The 20,675-nt window shown below is 42.2% G+C and overlaps 1 protein-coding gene and 1 pseudogene across 23 annotated transcripts in view; one reads left to right on the top strand and one right to left on the bottom strand.

Annotated features, from left to right (window-relative positions):
• KALRN (kalirin RhoGEF kinase) overlaps window positions 1–20,675 on the top strand; it is an 809,955-nt gene that overhangs the window by 706,026 nt on the left and 83,254 nt on the right. The gene's annotated exons all lie outside the window — the stretch shown is intronic.
• On the bottom strand, window positions 12,751–13,574 carry LOC101550407 (serine/threonine-protein phosphatase 2A catalytic subunit beta isoform-like; annotated as a pseudogene).

Below are 20,675 nucleotides of genomic sequence, written 5' to 3'. Positions count from 1 at the left end.
CTCATCCCTCCTGTAGGATTGTTTCCCGTTAATTATGGGTTCTGAAGAGCTCTACCTCTCTGGGGATGTGGCTCAGTAATCCAGCACCTGCCTCTCACTTGGGAGGTCCGAGTGCCACCCCCAGGACCACAGCAAGTGTGACACTCAGAAGTTACCATCACCACAAGGCCCTCCTTTCTGTTTTTTCTTAGGAATAGGCATGAAGAAAACATTTCCTTGATTGTTTTGGATTTGGGGGCCACATGAGGTGCTACTCCTGGTAGTTCTTGGGAGACCATATGGAATTCCAGGGATTGAAGTGGTGTCCGCTGTGTACAGGACAAGCACCTTACCTCCTTATCTCTCTAATCCTTACTTGATTGTGTTAAGGCAACATTTTTTTTGTCCTTATAAAGCATGCCTTCTCTCTCTTGGGATTGTGACATGCATGAAAGTTGAAAAGTATCCAAGACAAAAAAAACTTGGCCCCATAAGCTGGGCCACTAGCCTATAGGCAAGTGGAATTTGGACCATAACTGAAATGTTTCTGGTAGCCCTGAAGCAAATTTTGCCACTAAATCAAAGAATTAAATCTTTGAAAGTGAAAATTATTTTTTATTCTGGAACTTCAGATAGATTGCTAGCTTGCAATGTCTATAAATTGCTGGTTAAAAATTAGGACGGGAATGGGCAAAATGTGTGGTACCACACCACAAGAAATTATGGGGGTTGGTACATATCCCCTCCACACATGGGGAACAGAACACAAGCCATTGAAATTGGCCTGAGTGACTGTCCTGGGGACCAGTGAGATCATTGCAAGGGGTCAAATGAGTTGAACTGGTCTAGGGTTTGCAAAGTCTGGGGAAATAGTCCTTTACAGGACAGAGCTGGTCCTCTCTCTCTCTTCCAAGAATTCTGTATATATATATATGTATGTATATATATATATGTGTACCACTATAGGGAGATAATTCAGAATATTTTCATATCCATCCTTCTCATCCATGTTACTCATTTGGTTGTACCCCGACCCCCACCCCCTACTCTCATTATGACAAATTTCTCTGTTTCCGCCAGACTTCTGTGGTCAGTTCTGTTAATGGCTCCATTTAGGTCTTTCTCCACTTGGCCCCGGAATTAGAAGGAAATGATGGGTGCTCTTAAGTTAAAGCTGCCTCACCATCACTTTGATTATAATAACTCCAGTTTTGAAATTCCAGCTAATAGAGAGACAGTGAAATTTAACTCACATGACTTTCTTCTTTCCTTCTAAATGTCTTCCCTAATTTGCCCAAAAGAATTTTTTTATGAGTTGATGGTTTTGATAACTCCTCCTCAAGGTTGTCCATTGTTTCCATTTTTCCAGTCTGTGGATGGAAGTTTGGCACTCATTGGCACTGTATTAACTTTTCAAAGTATACCCCTCTGACCACTTCTCACTCGCTTTCCTTTATCTCCAGCCTGATCACACACTCTCAAAATTCCATAAATTTTTTTTCTTAAAAATTTATCCTTTCTATTGGTCATAGAGATAGTACTGGAATTTAAGTACTTGCACCTGACCTCTCTTTGATATCTGGCACCATCAGGAGAGATCCCTGAGCATAGAACCAGAAGTAAGCCAGAAGTAAGCCTGGGCACTGTGTGTGGCCCCAAAGCCAACCAAACAGATTATCCTTTCTTGGAACCAGAACGGGAAAAGCAAACTTGCGTTGCATATGGTTGATCCTAGTTCTTCAATCGAAGCATGACATAAGGACCCCTAAGCACTGCCAAGAGTGATTCTGATCACAAAGCCAGGAGTTAGCCCTGAGCACAGCTGGGTGCAGCTCAGAAACAAAACAAAATATATCTTGTCTACTGTTCAGGAAGGATCATAGAGGACCCTCCAGTCTAATAACATGAATCCTTGTGGCATGTGCTGGAGGCACACAGATTTTGAGAGTGTTACATTATCAGGAACCTTTGGACAGAAAGAAACAGCGATGGGAAGAAATAAGAGAAAGGATGAAGGGTTTCCAGAAGCCCTGTAGGCATGGGATCATAAAGCCAGTCCACTGCTATGGACAGGCGCTGCCTTCAGTGCTGTCTCACTACAGGGTCACTGAGAAAGTGTTAACATGGTCGGATGCAGAATTTTCTAGTTGACTCAGGTGACAGAGTCCTATGGCTCATATGCAGCCATAGAGTCCTATGGCTGCATATGAGCAAATAAAGTGAGAGATTTTTGGTGCCATTGCAAAGGTTTTAGTGATCTGAATTCACCAATTCATTTGGGGGGTTGGGGGCGGTGCAGGGTTGTACCTGGCAATGCTCAGGGGCTACTCCTGGCTTTTGCACTCAGGAATTACTCCTGGCAGTAAGGAATGCCAGGAATCAAACCCAGGGTCAGACATATGCAAGACAAATGCCCTACCTGCTGTACTATTACTAAAATTCAAAACTTAAATTGTTAATGTCTCCAGGCCCTGAACTCACCCATTCTTATATGGAAGTTATGTAGAAACAGGTACCTTGATAAAACTCTTAGCCAGTGGCTGGAGCAATAGTAGCAATAGATAGGGCACTTGCCTTGCACATGGCCAATCTAGCTTCAATCCATGGCACTGTATATGGTCCCCTGAACCCTGAGAAGAGTAATGCCTGACTGCAGAACCAGGAGGAAGCTCCGAGCACCACTGGGTGTGCCCACCCCCCACAAAACAAACAGAAAAACCCTCCTAGCCAAATACAACTATCAAACAACATTTATCTATCAACAAAGTATTTCTAATATTTCTTATGTTAATTAACACATTTTTGAGTATTACATTTATAGTCTGAGCTATTGATTCAGTAGGAACTGAATCAATAAACCTAAAAGTTGATCATGTGCTAAGTGACCAACTTTTAAGATTACAGATTATTTACAGAGCATGTGTTATTTCTTTTGCTTTACTAAGCACTGTTAGTTTACCATCATCTACAAATCTACATGTCTGTTTATGCTGGTGTAGGTTTTAAAATAAATTTACATCATATAACAATTTGTTAAAAATCATCCTCTCAGGGAGTTAAAGAAATAGGCATGGGGCTTGCCTTGCATATGACCTATCTGAGTTTGGTCCCCATCACCCCAAGGGCTCAGATCACTACTGAACCCCACTAAAGTGATCCCTGAGCACACCACATGTGGCCCAAAACCTTCCTCAAAAATAAATATATAATTTTTCTAGGCCTGCATGCAACCAACCCAGGTTCGATCCCCAGTATCCTATATGGTAACTCCAAGTACTACCAGGAGAAATTTCTGAGTGCAGAGCCAAGAGTAAACTGAGATGTGGCCCCAAAACAAACAGACAAACCAAAAAAGTCATCTTTTCTTAAAACAAAATCAAAGTTTGCAGCAATGTGGATAGAAGTAAAAAGGTGTCATGCTGAGTGAAGTCAGTCCATATGAGAGGGACAGATAAAGAATGATCTCCTCCAATCTCATATGTAGGACTTAAAGATACATAGAGGGCAGCAACAAAGATCCAAAGTGGGGGAACTTACACACATAATTGAGTTGGGGGTGGGCCAGGGTTGGGGAGAAGATGCCTTATGGTAATTGGTGTGGTGTCAGAATTATGTTTATTAGAAACCATATTTGGGGTGGAGGGCACACCTGGTTATGCTCAGGGGTTATTCCTGGCTCTGCACTCAAGAATTACACCTGACCATAAGGGATGCCAGGAATTTAACCCGGGTTGGCCATGTGCAAAGCAAGTTCCTTCCCCACTGTACTACACTGTGGCCCAATTATTAATGTACTGTAAACCCCCCAAAAAAGGTTTTTTAATTTTTAATTAAAAAATAACATATAGTTTTTTAAAAATCATCCTTGCTTAGAATTGGAAGTGTTGTTCAAACTGTATAATACATGTGAGGCCCTGAGTTCCATTACTGGCATGGCCTGACTCTCTGAATACTGTGGAGGGCCCTATGGCTTCAGCACTGCTGCCTGTGGCCCCCACAATAATCACAACCAAAACCCCCCAATTCATGTTTTCTTTCACATTCTCTTATCACCCGGACCTTGACAGTTGCTGTAGACCATTAGCTTGGCTTTTTCTTACCCTGGCCACATTCTACAGATTGGGTTTCCACAAACCCTGCCTTCATCTGGCCCCAACTGGGCGTGGGACAAGAGGGCTCAGGTATGCAAAAAAGGTTATTGAGATACAGAAAGAAAATAAGGAACATCTATTTATCTCATTGTTTTAATCTGGTTGTGTGCCTGTGATTGTTATAACCTAGTGGCTCTGATGCTACAGAGCACAGGTATATAATTGTCTAGGAAGTGCATGACCAAAAGTATATTTACTCATAGAGGCCTATAATCACAGTTTGTGAAATCACTGGTCCATAGGCAAAGGACACACACACACACACACACACACACACACACACACACACACACACACACACCCACACACACCAATTAACACCAATTAAGTACTCTCATGCTTTATCACCTGTCTTCCACCTCCCTTTTAATACTGGCTGACTCTGCTCCAACCTCACTTTTTCCTCACTGTCCCAAGACACATGGAAGAAGTTTTTATCCTTCCAAATTTCTATTTGTACTGCCCCTTTTCTCTGGAAAGTGGTCCCAATAGTTTTTAATTATCTAAAACCTGTCTGGAGTTCCACTCAAATCTCATCTCCCCACAAGACTCTGTTTACCAGCCAGGGATTTTCCAGGCCCACCACTGCTGAGCATGTGATTAAATTGCCTTAATCTTTTCACTTGCAGCCTACCTCCCCAGTTAGATGATTTGTCCTTAGGACATAATGTTTCCCTTCTCTAGTAGAAGGTAGAAAGTAGCAGGTAGAAAACTTTGACACTTAGACTTAATAAGTAAACCTGCTTCCAAAAGTCTATCCTTTCCTATATTTTAGATGATCTTTTCTTCCTCTGACTATTGCTTATCCCAGCACGTTGGGGGCTCCCTACAGACCCTAGTTTGTATGATCATTGGGACAGGTGAGTGCAGATCAAAAATTCCCTTTGGAACTAATTTTAGGAGTTCTAGGACAGCTGTAGTTAATTGACCCTTAAGAGATAGTCAACATTTGGGTCAATGGCCCACCAATGGCAAATTTACCATTATAAGGCCTTTAACTTATCCAACTAATACCCATTTCTTGAATACCAATCATGAGCTCTTAATGGCCAGAATCTGGAAATAACCTGAGTGCCTGAGAACAGATGACTGAATAAAGAAACTATGGTACATCTACACAATAGAGTACTACACTATTGTGTAATACTATTGTGTAATTTGACATCAGGAAAATGAAATCATGCAATTTGCTTATAAATGGATTAACATGGAGAGTATCATGCTGAGTGAAATGAGTAGAAGGAGAGGGAGAGACATGGTATAATAGCACTCATTTATGGGATCTGAAAACCGTAGTATGAAACTGTTATGGAAGGGCAGTACATACGAGAGCCAGGACTGGCCCTCAGTTGGAAGCTTGCCACACATTGTGTGGAGAAGGTAGTTAGAATAGAGAAGGGATCGTTACGACCATGATAGTTAGAAATGATCACTCTAGACAAGAATTAAGTGCTGAAAGTAGGTCACTGTCACTGTCACTGTCATCCCGTTGCTCATCGATTTGCTCAAGCGGGCACCAGTAACGTCTCCATCGTGAGACTTGTTGTTACTGTTTTTGGCATATTGAAAATGCCACGGGTAGCTTGCCAGGCTCTGCTGTGCAGATGAGATGCTCTCGGTAGCTTGCCAGGCTCTCCTAGAGGGGCGGAGGAATCGAACCCCGGTCAGCCGCGTGCAAGGCAAACACCCTACCACTGTGCTATCGCTGAAAGTAGGTAAAGGGAAAAACATGATAACTTCCAGTACCTGTAGTGCAAACTGTAATGCCCAAAAGGAAAGAGGGAGGGAGAGAAGAGGAGAAAGAAGGTGAGAGAGATAGAGAGAGACAGAGAGACAGAGAGAGACAGAGAGAGACAGAGAAGGAAAGACAGTGCCTGCTGCAGAGGCAGACTACAGAGGCAGACTGGAGGAAAACTGGGTACGTTGGTGGTAGGAAATGTACACTGTTGAAAGGATGGTGTTGGAACATTTTATGACTGAAACCCAATCATAAACAACTTTGTAGCTGTGTATCTCACAGTTATTTAATTAAAAAAATAATTTCTTTGATATATATAAATTTCTTTAATATATAAAACCAAGCCCTTCTCATGGAAAGGTATAAGGAAGTAGCAATTCGGTCTCACCAAGCTGTGCTCTTTAGTCTTTGAATCTCCCTTCTCTTCCTTTACGTTCCAACCTGTATCCTGGGGTAGCACCTGGGCAACCCTGGCTGCTTCCTCAGCCACCTCTGGATTGGGGTTGCTATTCATATGCAGTTACACAGAAAAGGAGGAGATCTAGAGTCAGAAATCTAAAATTCTGGAGTTCTTTTTTTTTTTTGCATTTTTATTTGAATATTTTATTATATATTTATTATAGGGGCCTCCCATAGTAATGCTCAGTATTTTTTTTTATTTTTTATTTTTTTAATTTTTTATTAGTGAATCACCATGGGGGTACAGTTACAGATTTATACATTTTTGTGCTCATGTTTCCCCCATACAAAGTTCGAGAACCCATCCGTTCACCAGTGCCCATTCTCCACCACCAGTAAACCCAGCATCCCTCCCACCCTCCCCAGTCCCATCTCCCCCTACCCCACACTGCCACTATGGCAGGGTATTCCCTTTTGTTCTCTCTCTCTGATTAGGTGTTGTGGTTTGCAATAAAGGTGTTGAGTGGCCATTGTGTTCAGTCTCTAGTCTTCATTCGGCACGCATCACCCTTCCCCCCGCATGACCTCCGATCACATTTTACTTGGTGTTCCCTTCTCTGAGTTACCCAGAATGAGAGACCAGCGTCCAAGCCATGGAGACAACCTCCTGGTACTTATTTCTACTATTCTTGGGTGTTAGACTCCTGTTATTCTATACTCCACAGATGAGTGCAATCTTTCTATGTCTGTCTCTCTCTTTCTGACTCATTTCACTTAGCATGATACTTTCCATGCTGATCCACTTATATGCAAACTTCATGACCTCATTTTTTCTAACAGAATGGGAAAGGTTATTTACACAGTACCCATCAGATAAGGGGTTGATTGTAAAAAACTAAAGCTCGCCGAGGGAGAGTTGGATCTGGATGGCCGGTGGTCAAGGAAAGGCGAAGGAAGAACAAGGACCCAGCTGGTTGCTGACTTGTTACTGTTTATCAGGCCTCTCTCTGGATCTACTCCAACTCTCTCTTTCTCTAGTCTCTCTCTCTCTCTCTCTCTCTCTCTCTCTCTCTCTCTCTCTCTCTCTCTCTCTCTCTCTCTGTCTCTCTCTCTTTCTCTCTTCTCTCCCCCCCCCTCTCTCAAAAGATCTCACAGGAAGAACATTGAGGCAACATTATTCTCTTGTATCTGCAGGCCAGTAATCTAGGCCTCCGGAAAGAAGATACAAAACCGAAACCGAAGCCTCCCTTGGGCTGAAAGCACTCTGATTTACATACCAAAAACCGGGCTGGGCTGCCATATGAAATCTACATTGTCAGTTACAAACTAGGCAGCACCTGAAATCTACATCCCAAAGACTAGGCTGGGCCAGAGCCTGGAATCTACAATGTAGCAGAACACCTATTCTCTAGGACAGATACTCTTTCAGCAGGACCCATCATTGATGAAATCTCATGCTTGTGTTTCTCCTCTCCTTGTCCAACAAACATATAAGCATTCATAATATTAATCGTTTTGTATGGGCATAGCAAGAGATGCATTAAACTTTTAGAATTGCTCTCCTGGGGTCATCTCAATCTCAGACTACAGTGCTCAGGCCAGATTAGTCTTTCCTATCCCTAGCAGGGTCCTAGTCTCGTCATTACTTTAAGATCATGACAGCACTTGTCCATGATCAGACTCTTATAGTTAAGAATGAGGCACTTTGGCCAGGCCCATCTTGATGCCAGGGTAGCACATAACTTACCGCTTGCCCTGGGTCCGTCTCGTCCCCCGTTGGGACCCTGACTTTTAGAGGGCTAGGAAGTGAGGGCAACCAAGGCTACCGTCAAGAAAGCAGATGCCCGGGAATTAATAATATTCAAAGCCAATTAAATCCCAATTGCAAAGGCATATTAATAAATGTCTTTCTTTGTCCATACAAAAAGGACTTGCTCTGAATAAGCTATGCAAAGGACTCAAGGAGAAGAGAAAGACATTATTTACAAGTCAACAGAACACTAAGAAAGAAGCTACAAATAAACACAGAGGAATGGGAGCACTGTGACGGGAGTAACCCAATAAACCTAAACTACCTGAATCTATGTTATCCTACAGTTGATATCAATGGTGTATAAAGCACTGGTTGAACTCTACAAGAAGAAAACATCCAACCCCATCAGAAAATGGGGCGAAGAAATGAACAGAAACTTTCCCAAGGAAGAGATACGAATGGCCAAAAGGCACATGAAAAAGTGCTCTACATCACTAATCATCAGAGAGATGCAGGTCAAAACAACCATGAGATACCACCTCACACCACAGAGACTGGCACACATCCAAAAGAACAAAAGCAACCACTGTTGGAGAGGTTGTGGGGAGAAAGGGACCCTTCTACACTGCTGGTGGGAATGCCGACTAGTTCAACCCTTTTGGAAAACAATAAAATTCTGGAGTTCTTACTGAACTGGAAATACAACAGTGTGACTGCTGCCAAAATAGCCAGGGTGTTCCCCAGAGGCTGGGCTCACAGAAGGATAGCATACAGGTCAAGGGGACTAACAGCTCCATTGGACTCAAAGCTCTTCAGACCACACCTGTCACAGGTATGAGTGAATCACATGGAAGGATCTGAACTTGGCAGTTTGGAGTCCTCTTAAATCTCTGAAATGTCACCAGGGGAGTAAAAAGTGCCATGAGACCCGCAGTATTTGAAGGAGAGGTGAAGAGACCACAGTGTAGAGCATGGAGACGTTCAGAGGGCAAAGACTGCCTTCGGGTAACTGAGCTGCACCATGAGAAGGAGACTTGCTTTGACTTTCTTGTTCCAGAGGACATGACCCAGACCTGTGGGTGGACATTCTCTTAGTTCAGCAGGAGACACACTGATGAGGTTCTTTCCAAGTGATGGAGTCTGCTCCATTTTACGGGAGTTTCTGGTGTTCTTGGCCTTTGACCTGGGTTTAGATTCTTCCTGTATTCCTTTGGGGGCACTGCTCAAGCGATGCTAAATTCTACACTTTGAATTTATTTAATGCCCTAGCTCTTCTCCGAGGTCTTAAGATCCCTCTATCTGCGTCCCAAGTTGCCCTCCGTGCTCTGTGTGTATGCAGGTGGATTAGCCAGCCTTCCTGCTCCGAGAGTTACCATCTCTGCTGTTTGAGAACTGTGGTTAGCAAGTGAGGGGAGTCTTCTCTGCTCAACTGCACTGAAGAGAGATCCTGAAATCCCCCTAACTCTTCCTTTGGTGTGCCCCATCCCTGTTTCCATTAAAGGACACTTGGTTTTTGTTTGTTTGGGAGCCACACCCAGTACTGCTGGATGGGTTGGGGTTGGGGTGGGATGCTCACTACTCAGGCTCTGTTCTCAGAGACTGTTGGGGTCAGACCTAGACCTTCTGCATGCCAGTGTGGCCACAGCCAGCCTTGTTCAGAGCTCTCTCTGAACCAGCCTTGATCTTCAACTAGTGTTTACCAAGACAGGATAGCAAACTCCCTCCCCGAAATAGAGCTAATCTACTTTTTATGGAATTTATATTAAAGTCTTATCTTTAACTCTGAGCCAGAAATAAGATTTCCTTTGGCTTTCCCTGCATGATTTTTAATAATGTTCCTGTTTCCCGATGCATGAAGAGGCTGTTAGTCGTGTAGTGTATGTGAGGCATCAGAAGAAATCGGCTATAGTTATACATCCTATTGTGTAGTCCTAGGCAAATTATTTAATCAACTTTGGCCTCATTTTAACCTCATTTTTAGCCATAATGAATCAGTTCACCATCTAATCTCAAGAGCATAATTATGATGACTTGGCCAGGTGTGAACTTGCTTTGTAAACTGATAAGGAGCATCTTACAAACAGTAGCTCATAGCCACCTCATATTTATTGTGGGGGGGCAGGGAAGGGCACCATATTATGTGTTTTCTTTCTGCAAGACATGATGATCTTTGCCTTCCTTGTAGCTTCATCGTGGGCACAGAGACACTTAGCTTTTGTCTAGCAGTAGCTGCTGGTGAGGTGATTGTTGCAAAATAATAGCTTCAGTCTCATCTGCTTTCATTCCTCAAGAATGAGAAACAAGAGCTTCCTGTCCACGTGATAACCTAGTATGACTCTGAATTGTTCCACTTAACAGCATTCCTCCTCCTGTCTACAATGAAAAACTGATTTCCCTCCCTGAACTGGCTGTTTTCTCAGTGGCACATCCTAGTCAGTTATCAGAAGATACCAGTGGCCCTTGCCTGGTAGTTCTCTGCATTTCGGGAGGGGCTGCCAGGACTGAGCTTTTGCTGGCCTCCTGGGACTATCCTACTTGCTTCAGCAAAATGTCCTGTTTCTCCTGCTCCAACAGTAATCCATTTCCTGGCCAGCCTGCAGCCACGTTCCATGACAGGCCTGGCTGCACTTGTGAGTACAGTGCTCTCCTTGATGAGCCCGTGTGCTTTGTCAATTGCAAGATGGAATGAGTAGGATTTCAGAGTCCAAGTGGGGAGAAGAGGAACTTGGCTTCTAAAAACTTGCACTCTCCCTTGGGGAGGTGCACATTGTTTTAGGAGCTGAGCATCCCTCTGGGGAGAAGGTTCCTGAACTCACTCAAGGAGTAGTTTAGATTTGCATCCAAATAATGGTTTTTCATCACCTTGAAATGTCATTTGCTTAGAAAATCCAGTTTTTATACTGAAAGCTAATGGCTACTACTATAAAGCTGTCTTCCCAACCTCTATACTCAATTTAGCTGGGAATGAGAATATTACATCTGTATGTTTCTTTCCAAGAACTACAGAGGAATTTCTATGAAAGGATGGGGCGACTAAAAGGTTGGTGTGGTGGGGCAGCTGATCCAGGACCTATTACCTCAGGTCAGACCTGACCCCTCACCAAGATTTCTGCTATGTATACGATAAATACTTAGAGATCTGTCTTACTCCACACCATGCATTGAGGTCAAGTCCAGAACATTGCTTAATAGAACTCTCAGTCTAGTTTAATGCTCAAGATCCCCTCTTGATAGACTATCAGCCATTTCCTCCTAAATTTCAGTTTGACATCCCTCTACCTGACAGCAAGAGATACTGTTTTTGGTCCCTCACATTAAAAATAAATCTTTTAATAAATCATTCTGACTAATAAAAAATAACAATTGTTTAATCAAGTAAAATTACAAAGTGACAACAGTATAATCACAAATATATCAATCTGGTTATCCTTTAGGACAGAGCAGTGTTGAAAATCAGAGATTTTCTTCTATACCCTTTTGAAAGAATCAGTCATTAAGTATATAAAATGTAAAACCTGTTTTCCTTTGCTATCACACCTGTGACCCCAGTTCCCATGACACACAGTCATTCACCAGCTCCCATCCTACCCCTTTTTCAGCCTATACCAGGCTGTCTTCAGCTTCGGGGCTCACCGTAATAGTTTTACAACATGGTCCTCTATCACAGTGCTACCTCTTCCATTGTTGTGTCCAGCAAAACCTTCCACAGTTCTCAATATTCCGTTCAGCCATTCTTCTTCCATTAAGCCTTTTTCTCTCCTCCCTCGCTAGGGCCATGTTCTCCTACTGTCACCATTCGTGGTTCTCCAAAAGAGTACCTGTTTTCTTTAAATTATGAAGGACAGAAGCTATATCTACTCATTTCTCCAGTGTTTTGCAAGTATCAGCATGTGTTAGATATTTGATCAGTACTTGCTTGGTTATAAATAAATGAGCAATTACAACTCTATGCAAAGAATACTGTACAATGTGTAAATGGTGTGTAAATGGCACTTAAAGACCCCAGAAGAAGGATGTATTCTGGGTAATTGATTTATGAGTCTGCAGACAGGATATATTCTTGTTTTGTTTTGTTTTGTTTTGTTTAAAATGGAAGGTTTATTTTCTCAGTACACCAAATTGGATACAAGCACTGTCATGACAAATATACAGAAATAGATAAAAATAAGGCAGATCAAAATAAAAACAGTAATTTAGTTTAGAATGAAGGAAAATCTCTTTAAGTGTTATGGCAGTATACTCCCAAGAAGAGTATTTTCTGCAGTTAATTATATACATTTCAATAAAATAAAGGGAAATGGATTAAATGGAAGTTAGCTTGTGACTATTCCTTAAAAATAAAATTCCAATTCTATCAGTCCATGCTATCAACTAAACTAAAATCAACTATCAACTAAAACTTCCAAGTGAGTGCAAGAGAAGAGAAAGGAGTTAGTTGCCTTTTTTGCTGGAACAGTTCAGAAGAAAATGGTTACTACAAAATACAGCAGGCAAACTGTTATAACGGATTTATCTAGAACACAAAGGACTAATATCAGTCTCAGGATGTGCTAAACACTTATCGTTATCAGTATGGCACATTTTGATCCGTGATGTGGTTTTATGCTGACAGATCCCAACTTGTTAGAGAAACTCCTTACTGTTGCTCTTCTTTGTTTCCTTTTAAATATATGTATTTTAAAAAGCCAGGTGTACTTCCACATACAAAGGCAGATTTTCCTAAGAGGAATTTACAGGAAATAGTCAGGGGTACGCCTGGTAACATGAGGCTCTCCACGGTGAGGTGCTGGGTCAAACTGAAGGAAGCAGTACTTTAAAGTAACATCTAATTCCATGATAGTAGCCTGGTTCCCACAATGGTGACCCAATGGTAATTGGGTGTGCTGAAGATGGTGACCACATTCTGGTCATGACACCAATTGTACCACTCCATTGCAAGTTGGTGAGCAGAGAAACCAGTGTGAGACCATTGGCATGGCTAGATGTTTCAGAAATGTCTTGTCCAAACGTGTAACCAGCACCACAGGATGAACTACCCCCCCTCCACGGTTATCTGTATCTGACTATAATAGGTCACACACTGGGCCCTCACGTGAAACTTCCTATAATCGATCCAGGGCTCTGATATGATCCAGTGTAATAATGGACAGGGAGAGAGGCCAACATGGAGACAGAGTATCTGTCCATCCACTAGAGCTGTAAGTGGAAGATAATCAATTAGATCTGTAAAATATTTCCAAACATCAGCATTTCCATACTTTCATAGACATTCATCATAGAAACCATATACTTGGATAATCTGTCGACTTTCATGGTTTCCTCTCAATATTGTAATATGTTCTGTGTAACACACCTTCAGTGCCACAAGGAGTGTCACAGTCTCCACCGAATAATAACCTCTTTAACAGTTTCCCATGAAGAGATAGTTTGTATGTGGTGATTTTCCACCAATTCCACAGAGTTCCATGAGATCCTGGAATTGTCCATGCACATCTCCACACACAGTAATGGAACAACGCACTTCATGCACATTTGATTCTTTCGTTAAAATTTCTTTAGCACTCATTCAGATGTTCCACCTTGTCTTCAGGAGTTGGCCCGAGCATGGCACGATGGCCACATGCAGCTCACAGTGCTCGGGCTGGCTCCTCACTCTCCCAGCCCCTTCCCTTCATGCTTTCTATATGTTCATTTTTAACATGGCGACAGCCAGCCTCCATGTTTAGTCTACTTTTTGGAATCCTATTTACACCTCTGTGCCCTGACTTTGGTGGAGGTTAAAGGCACACCTGGCAATGCCCAGGGACTGTTCCTGGTTCTGCACTCAGGAATTACTCCTGATAGTGCTGGAGGACCAAATGGGATGCCGGGGATGGAACCTGGGTCAGGCATGTGCAAGGCAAGTGCCCTGTGTTCTCTCCAGCATCTGCTGTAGCACTTCTCTTGCTCTCTCCATGTTGGTCTACTGAGGCTGTTGTGTCTGTTGTATTGAGAAATGTCTTTTCCCCCCAAAGACAGAAAGCCCCCTGAGACTCTGCAGCCCACAGCTTTCCCACCTGCTGCCATGGCCTATCCCTAGAGCAGCACGGTCAGTCCAGGCCACAGCTCGTTTCCCTCTGTCAGATCAGAGTATCTCATCCAGGTAGCCGAAGGGTATCATGGAGCATTACAGAATTACTATATTAATTGAGGCAGATCAGCCAACTACAGTCTAACCAACCTCTTTGGTGTTTCTTCCTTATTTCCTGTCTCTGCCCATTTCAGTCCTACCCCCAGAGAGTTCTTTCCCAGAAGCAATTTGGCCTTCTGTGCTCCTTGTAGTAGGTCAGGTAGGAAGAGAAGGAGTCAAATTTCCTGTGTGATACTATGGACTCCTCAGATCCCTCTATCCCAGAGAAAATTAGAGCTTGGGTAACAGAAGCAGGCTAAATGATCCTCAGGTGCTGGGAGGCAGGATGGAGGCCTATTTTTCAAATCGTCCCCAGCCTTCTACCAGTCAACATCCTGTAGAGGAAAGGCCAAAGGTGGGCTATGGGGAAGTGGGTATGGAAGTAAAAGCTGGGAGCATCTGCCTGGGGAGTCTGTCTCTGGCGATGGCACCAGGAGACATGTCACATGTCGTTGGAAGGTCTCCCTGTTCCCTGTCTTGTCATTCGTCAGCACCAGACACTCTCATTTCCTTAATAACTAGGTACAGATCCTGAATCTGTAAGTTTAGCTCAACTCTTCTTGACCTTTCTGTATTTTTAGCCTTATGCTGCCTCTCTGAATAAGAACTTTCATGGTTGATTTCTTGTTCTACAAATGCCTTCATGGAGGGTTAAAGAAAGTCCCTCCCTTCAAGCTGAAAGACCCTGCCCTCTTCCCTCTAGTTTCTGGTGCTGGTAACCAATTACTCTGTGGCTCCTGTTCTAGTTTATTAGTTGAGAGCAGGGAGTGGGGACAGGAGATTGACACCTCTTCCAGCACTAAGGTTCTCAGTTCTGATCTTTAGTGTTCCCCGTGTCTTCCCATTGAGCACCTAGTTTTTGTAGTGCTTCTTTAATCCAGACTTGCCCTTCTTCTCTTTTGTCCTATAACAGCCATGAGAGTCAGTAGCAGATACTCTATATGCAGGTCATATAAGGCATACACGTTTTTTCCCCACTGTCTTTTTAGATATTACTTAAGCTTTGTGACTCTAGGATTAATATTTCTAGGACTACTAATGTGAAACTTTTGTCTTTACTTGCAACAGCAATAATAAGACAGGTATCTTGAATGGATACTCTGGATTTATCACCTATAAATGTTTTTCAGTTGTCTTGACCACCTTGATCTCTGATCTTACTGTTTGTCCATTGCAGTGGCTAATTTATATGATAAAATGCTAAGTGTCACCACGTGATCATTCTTTTGGAACACTTATGAAAATGTTAAGACTGATAGCATATTTGGGTCTCTGTATAATTAACTGCTCCATCTGTGAACGTAGAGAAGATTTGCCATTGTACGACAGTTTAATTTTACAGGTAGTAATAATACCTGTATGTACCTTACAGCAGTGATCTTCAACCTCTGGACCACAGACTGAATCTTGTCTGCAGGTGCAGAAAGGTTGAAAACTACTGCCCATCCCTATCAGGATACCCATGACATTTTTTAAAGAAATAGACAAAACACTCCTGAAATTTATATGGAACAATAAACCCCCACGAATAGCTAAAGCAATCCTTGGAAAAAAGAAGATGGGTGGCGTCACCTTCCCCAACTTCAAACTCTACTACAAAGCAGTAGTAATTAAAACAGCTCGGTATTGGGATAAAAACAGACCTGCAGACCATTGGAACAGAGTTGAATATCCTGTCAGACCCCCCAAATATATGGCCACTTAATCTTTGACAAAGGAGCAAGAAATTCAAAGTGGAACAAGGAAAGCCTCTTCAACAAGTGGTGTTGGGAAAAATGGATAGCTACCTTCAAAAAATTGAACTCTGACCTCTGTCTAATGCCAGGCACAAAAGTCAGATCAAAGTGGATTAAAGACCTCAATATCAGACATGAATCTATAAGGTTCATCGAAGAAAATGTAGGCAGAACTCTCCATGACATTGGAGCTAAAAGCATCTTTAAGGATGAAACAGCACTGACCATGCAAGTGGAAGCAAACATAAACAAATGGGACTACATCAAACTAAGAAGCTTCTGCACTTCAAAAGAAACAGTGACCAAAATACAGAAAGAACCCACAGAATGGGAAAGAATATTTACCCAATACCCATCTGATAAGGGACTAATATCCAGGATATACAAGATACTTGTAGAATTGTATAAGAAAAAAAACTCCAACCCCATCAAAAGATGGGGAGAAGAAATGAACAGAAGTTTCCTCAAAAAAGAAATACTAATGGCCAAAAAGCACATGAAAAAATGCTCCACATCCCTAGTCATCAGGGAGATGCAAATCAAAACAACAATGAGATATCATCTCACACCACAGAGACTGGCACACATTCAAAAGAACAAAAGCAACCAGTGCTGGCGTGGATGTGGGGTAAAAGGGATGCTCTTTCACTGTTGGTAGGAATGCCGACTGGTCCAGCCTTTCTGGAAAACAATATGGACAGTCCTTCAAAAACTAGAAATTGAGCTTCATATGACCCCGCAATACCACTTCTAAGAATATATCCCAAGGATGCAAAAGAGCACAGTAGAAATGACATCTGTACCTATATATTCATCATAGCACTGTTCACAATAGCCAAAATCTATTGTGAAAAATCTACTGTGCCCTATCTGTTTTAGGGCACAACTCGAGTGCCCTAAAACAGATGACTGGTTAAAGAAACTTTGGTACATCTACACAGTGAAATACTATGCAGCTGTTAGGAGAGATGAAGTCATGAAATTTGCTTATAAATGGATAAACATGGAGAGTATCATGCTAAGTAAAATGAGTCAGAAAGAGAGGGACAGACATAGAGGGACTGCACTCATTTGTGGAGTGTAGGGCAGCATCACATGAGGCTGACACCCAAGGACAGTAGATACAAGGGCCAGGGGGATCGCCCCATAGCTGGAAGACTGCTTCAAGATCAGAGGAGAGGCGGCAGCCCTGAACTCTGACTCCCCACCTGGTAAATTGGGACTTTTCCTCTGAGACCCTGCTGCCGGTCCAAGAGCGCGCCGACACCCCCCACGTTGGCGGTCTGGGTCCGGAGCCCCAGGCCCCCCGTCTCCTGCCTCACAGACTCCCCTCGGCAGCCCTGAACTCTCACTCCCCACCAGATTGTTAGGGGCGTGTCCACACGTCGGGGGCCTGGCCTCCTTCTGGAGCAGCGGCCGCTTAAGAGGCCAAAGATATTTTTCCTACTCAATGCATTGTGCTTTGGCCATAATCGATTGAATCTATCCCTCTGAAGAATACCCTGGTCATCTTAGTCACTATATGTTAATAGTCAACTGACCTAGCCTATCTTCATTTCACAAAAACTGTCAATGAACTCATCAAGCTGCACATAAAGTTCTTTGTAAAAAGATCATAGCCCCACGTTTTCTCTTGAGACCCCTCTCAAGCTAAGGAGAGCGCCTAATAGTAAAACCCATAACAACATGAAGAAACAGCGAAAATCCCCACCACCAGCAGAGATGGAAGGGAGGATCTCTGCAACCCCAGCAATAACTCCCCAGAAATATAGTCTCCTCTCTGATAAAGAATTCAGAGAGGAAATCGTGAAGATGGTTGAAGAACTCAAAGCAACTATGGAGCGAACATCCAATAAATTAAGGGAGGATATGGATGCAGCATTGGAACGATCCACCAAGATAATCCAGGAAGAAATGAGAGCAGAAATTTCAAAGCTACGAACAGAAGTGACACAATTAAAAGAATCGGTAGATGAGGTAAAAAACTCAGTAGGAGCCCTTAACAGTAGAATGACTAGTGCCGAAGAAAGAATCAGTGATCTTGAAGATGAGCTGCAGAAAGCATATAGGGACCAACAAATAATGGCAAAAGATCTCAAAATGGCTCTAGAACGAATTAGAGTCTTAGGGGATGACCTCAAGAGAAACAACATAAGAATCATTGGAGTACCAGAACAACAGGGAACTAATCCTAATGAAAAAAAACAAAATTAAAGACATCATCGCTAAGAAATTCCCAGAGCTAGAAAATATGGACATCCAGATCCAAGGAGTCCGAAGGGTGCCAGCTAAAAAGGACCCAAATAAAAAAATCCCCAAGGCATATCATAGTCAGAATGATGGATGCTATGGATAGAGACACAATACTGCAAGCAGCAAGATCAAAGAAGGAGATCATATACAAAGGAGCACCCCTTAGATTCACAGCAGACCTATCAGAAGAAACCTTCCAAGCCCAAAGACAATGGTGGGATATAGTGAAAAAATTCAATGAAATGAATGCCTCACCAAGAATACTTTACCCGGCTAAACTCTCAATTAAACTTGAAGGAACAATACACTACTTCACGGAGAAACAACAGCTCAGGAACTTCATAGACTCAAGACCAAATTTAAAAGAAGTACTCAAAGGGCTACTATAATACAAGGAAAAAAACCTATAAGAACAACAAACCCTACAGAAAAATGGCACAAAATCCCATGACAATAATTTCTCTTAATGTTAACGGTCTAAATGCACCAATCAAGAGGCACAGAGTGGCAAAATGGATTCGACAACTAAACCCAACTTTCTGCTGCCTACAAGAAACACATCTGAATAGTCAGAACAAACACAGACTCAAAATCAAAGGATGGAAAACAATTCCGCTCCCTCAAAAAAGCAGGGGTGGCCATACTAGTATCTGACAACATAGATTTCAGTCTGAAAAAGATTAGAAGGGACAGCGAAGGTCATTTCCTATTCATCGAGGGATATGTACAACAGGAAGAAATCACACTATTAAACGTATACACACCTAATGAACGACCAGCTAAATACTTAAAAGAACCCCTAACAGAATTTAAGGAGGACATAACTAACACCACGATAGTAGTAGGAGACTGCAACACTGCTTTGTCACCTCTGGATAGATCAACAAGAACAACACTCAGCAAGGAAACAATGGCTCTGAAGGAAGAAATGGAAGAGACAGGGCTAATAGACTTATACAGGGCTATACACCCCCAAAAGAAAGAATACACATTCTTTTCCAGCGCACATGGATCATTTTCCAAAATAGACCATGGTCTGGGTCACAAATTATAACTTAATAGAGTTGGGAAGATAGAAATTGTATCAACTATCTTCTCAGACCGTGATGCACTGAAGATGGAAGTTAATCACGCACAGACACGGAGAACCAAATCAAACACTTGGAAATTAAACAGCTCACTATTGAACAATGAGTGGGTCACGCAGGAAATCAAGGAAGAAATCAAGAGATACCTCGAAACAAATGAGAATGAAGAAACAGGCTACCAGAACCTATGGGACGCAGCTAAAGCTGTGTTAAGGGGGAAATTTATAGCTCTGCAAGCTTTCCTCAGAAAGGAAGAAAGGGACTATATAGATAGCTAGACTTCGCAACTCAAGATCTTAGAAGAGGACCAGCAAAAGGAACCCAAACCAGATCGAAGGAAAAAAATAATAAAACTTAGAGCAGAAATTAACGATATGGAAACCCGAAAAACAATTCAAAAGATCAATGAAACAAAGAGCTGGTTCTTCGAGAAAATAAATAAGATTGATAAACCGCTAGCAAGACTCGAAAGAAAGAAAGAAAGAAAGAAAGAAAGAAAGAAAGAAAGAAAGAAAGAAAGAAAGAAAGAAAGAAAGAAAGAAAGAAAGAAAGAAAGAAAGAAAGAAAGAAAGAAAGAAAGAAAGAGACAAAACCCTAATAAACCGAATCAGAAATGAAAAGGGGAACACCACAACAGAAATCAAGGAGATTCAAAAGATCATCAGAGACTACTTTGAAAGTCTGTATGCCACGAAACAAGAGAACCTAAAAGAAATGGACAAATTCCTTGACTTCTACAATCTCCCAAGACTGAACCAAGAAGACTTGAAATACCTGAATAGGCCCATAAATATCAAGGAAATTGAAACTGTAATCAAAAGTCTCCCCAAAAACAAAAGCCCAGGTCCAGACGGATTCACTGGTGAATTCTTCCAAACATTTAAAGAAGACTTGTTGCCAGTTCTCAAGCTTTTCCAGGAAATTGAAAAGACAGGAACACTTCCGAACAGTTTCTACAAGACACATATCTCCCTAATACCAAAAGCAAATAAAGACACCACTAACAAAGAAAACTATAGACCAATATCCTTGATGAACACCGATGTGAAGATCCTCAACAAAATACTAGCAAATAGAATCCAACAACTCATCAAAAAGATCATACACCATGACCAAGTGGGATTCATCCCGGGGATGCAAGGATGGTTTAACATTCAGAAATCAATCAACATAATCCATCATATCAACAAAAGTAAAGATGAAAACCATATGATCATATCAATAGATGCAGAGAAAGCATTTGACAATATCCAACACCCATTCATGATAAAAACTCTCACCAAAATGGGTTTTGGAGGAACTTTCCTCAAGATAGTCGAAGCCATTTACCACGAACCTATGGCAAGCATTATCATCAATGGAGAAAAACTAAGGGCCTTTCCTCTAAGGGGACAAGACAAGGATGCCCA

Source organism: Sorex araneus, chromosome 2, assembly GCF_027595985.1.
Source record: "Sorex araneus isolate mSorAra2 chromosome 2, mSorAra2.pri, whole genome shotgun sequence".
In the NCBI taxonomy this organism is placed as follows: domain Eukaryota; kingdom Metazoa; phylum Chordata; class Mammalia; order Eulipotyphla; family Soricidae; genus Sorex; species Sorex araneus.
Note: the sequence above shows the minus strand (reverse complement) of the source record. Positions and strands in the feature narration are given on the sequence as shown.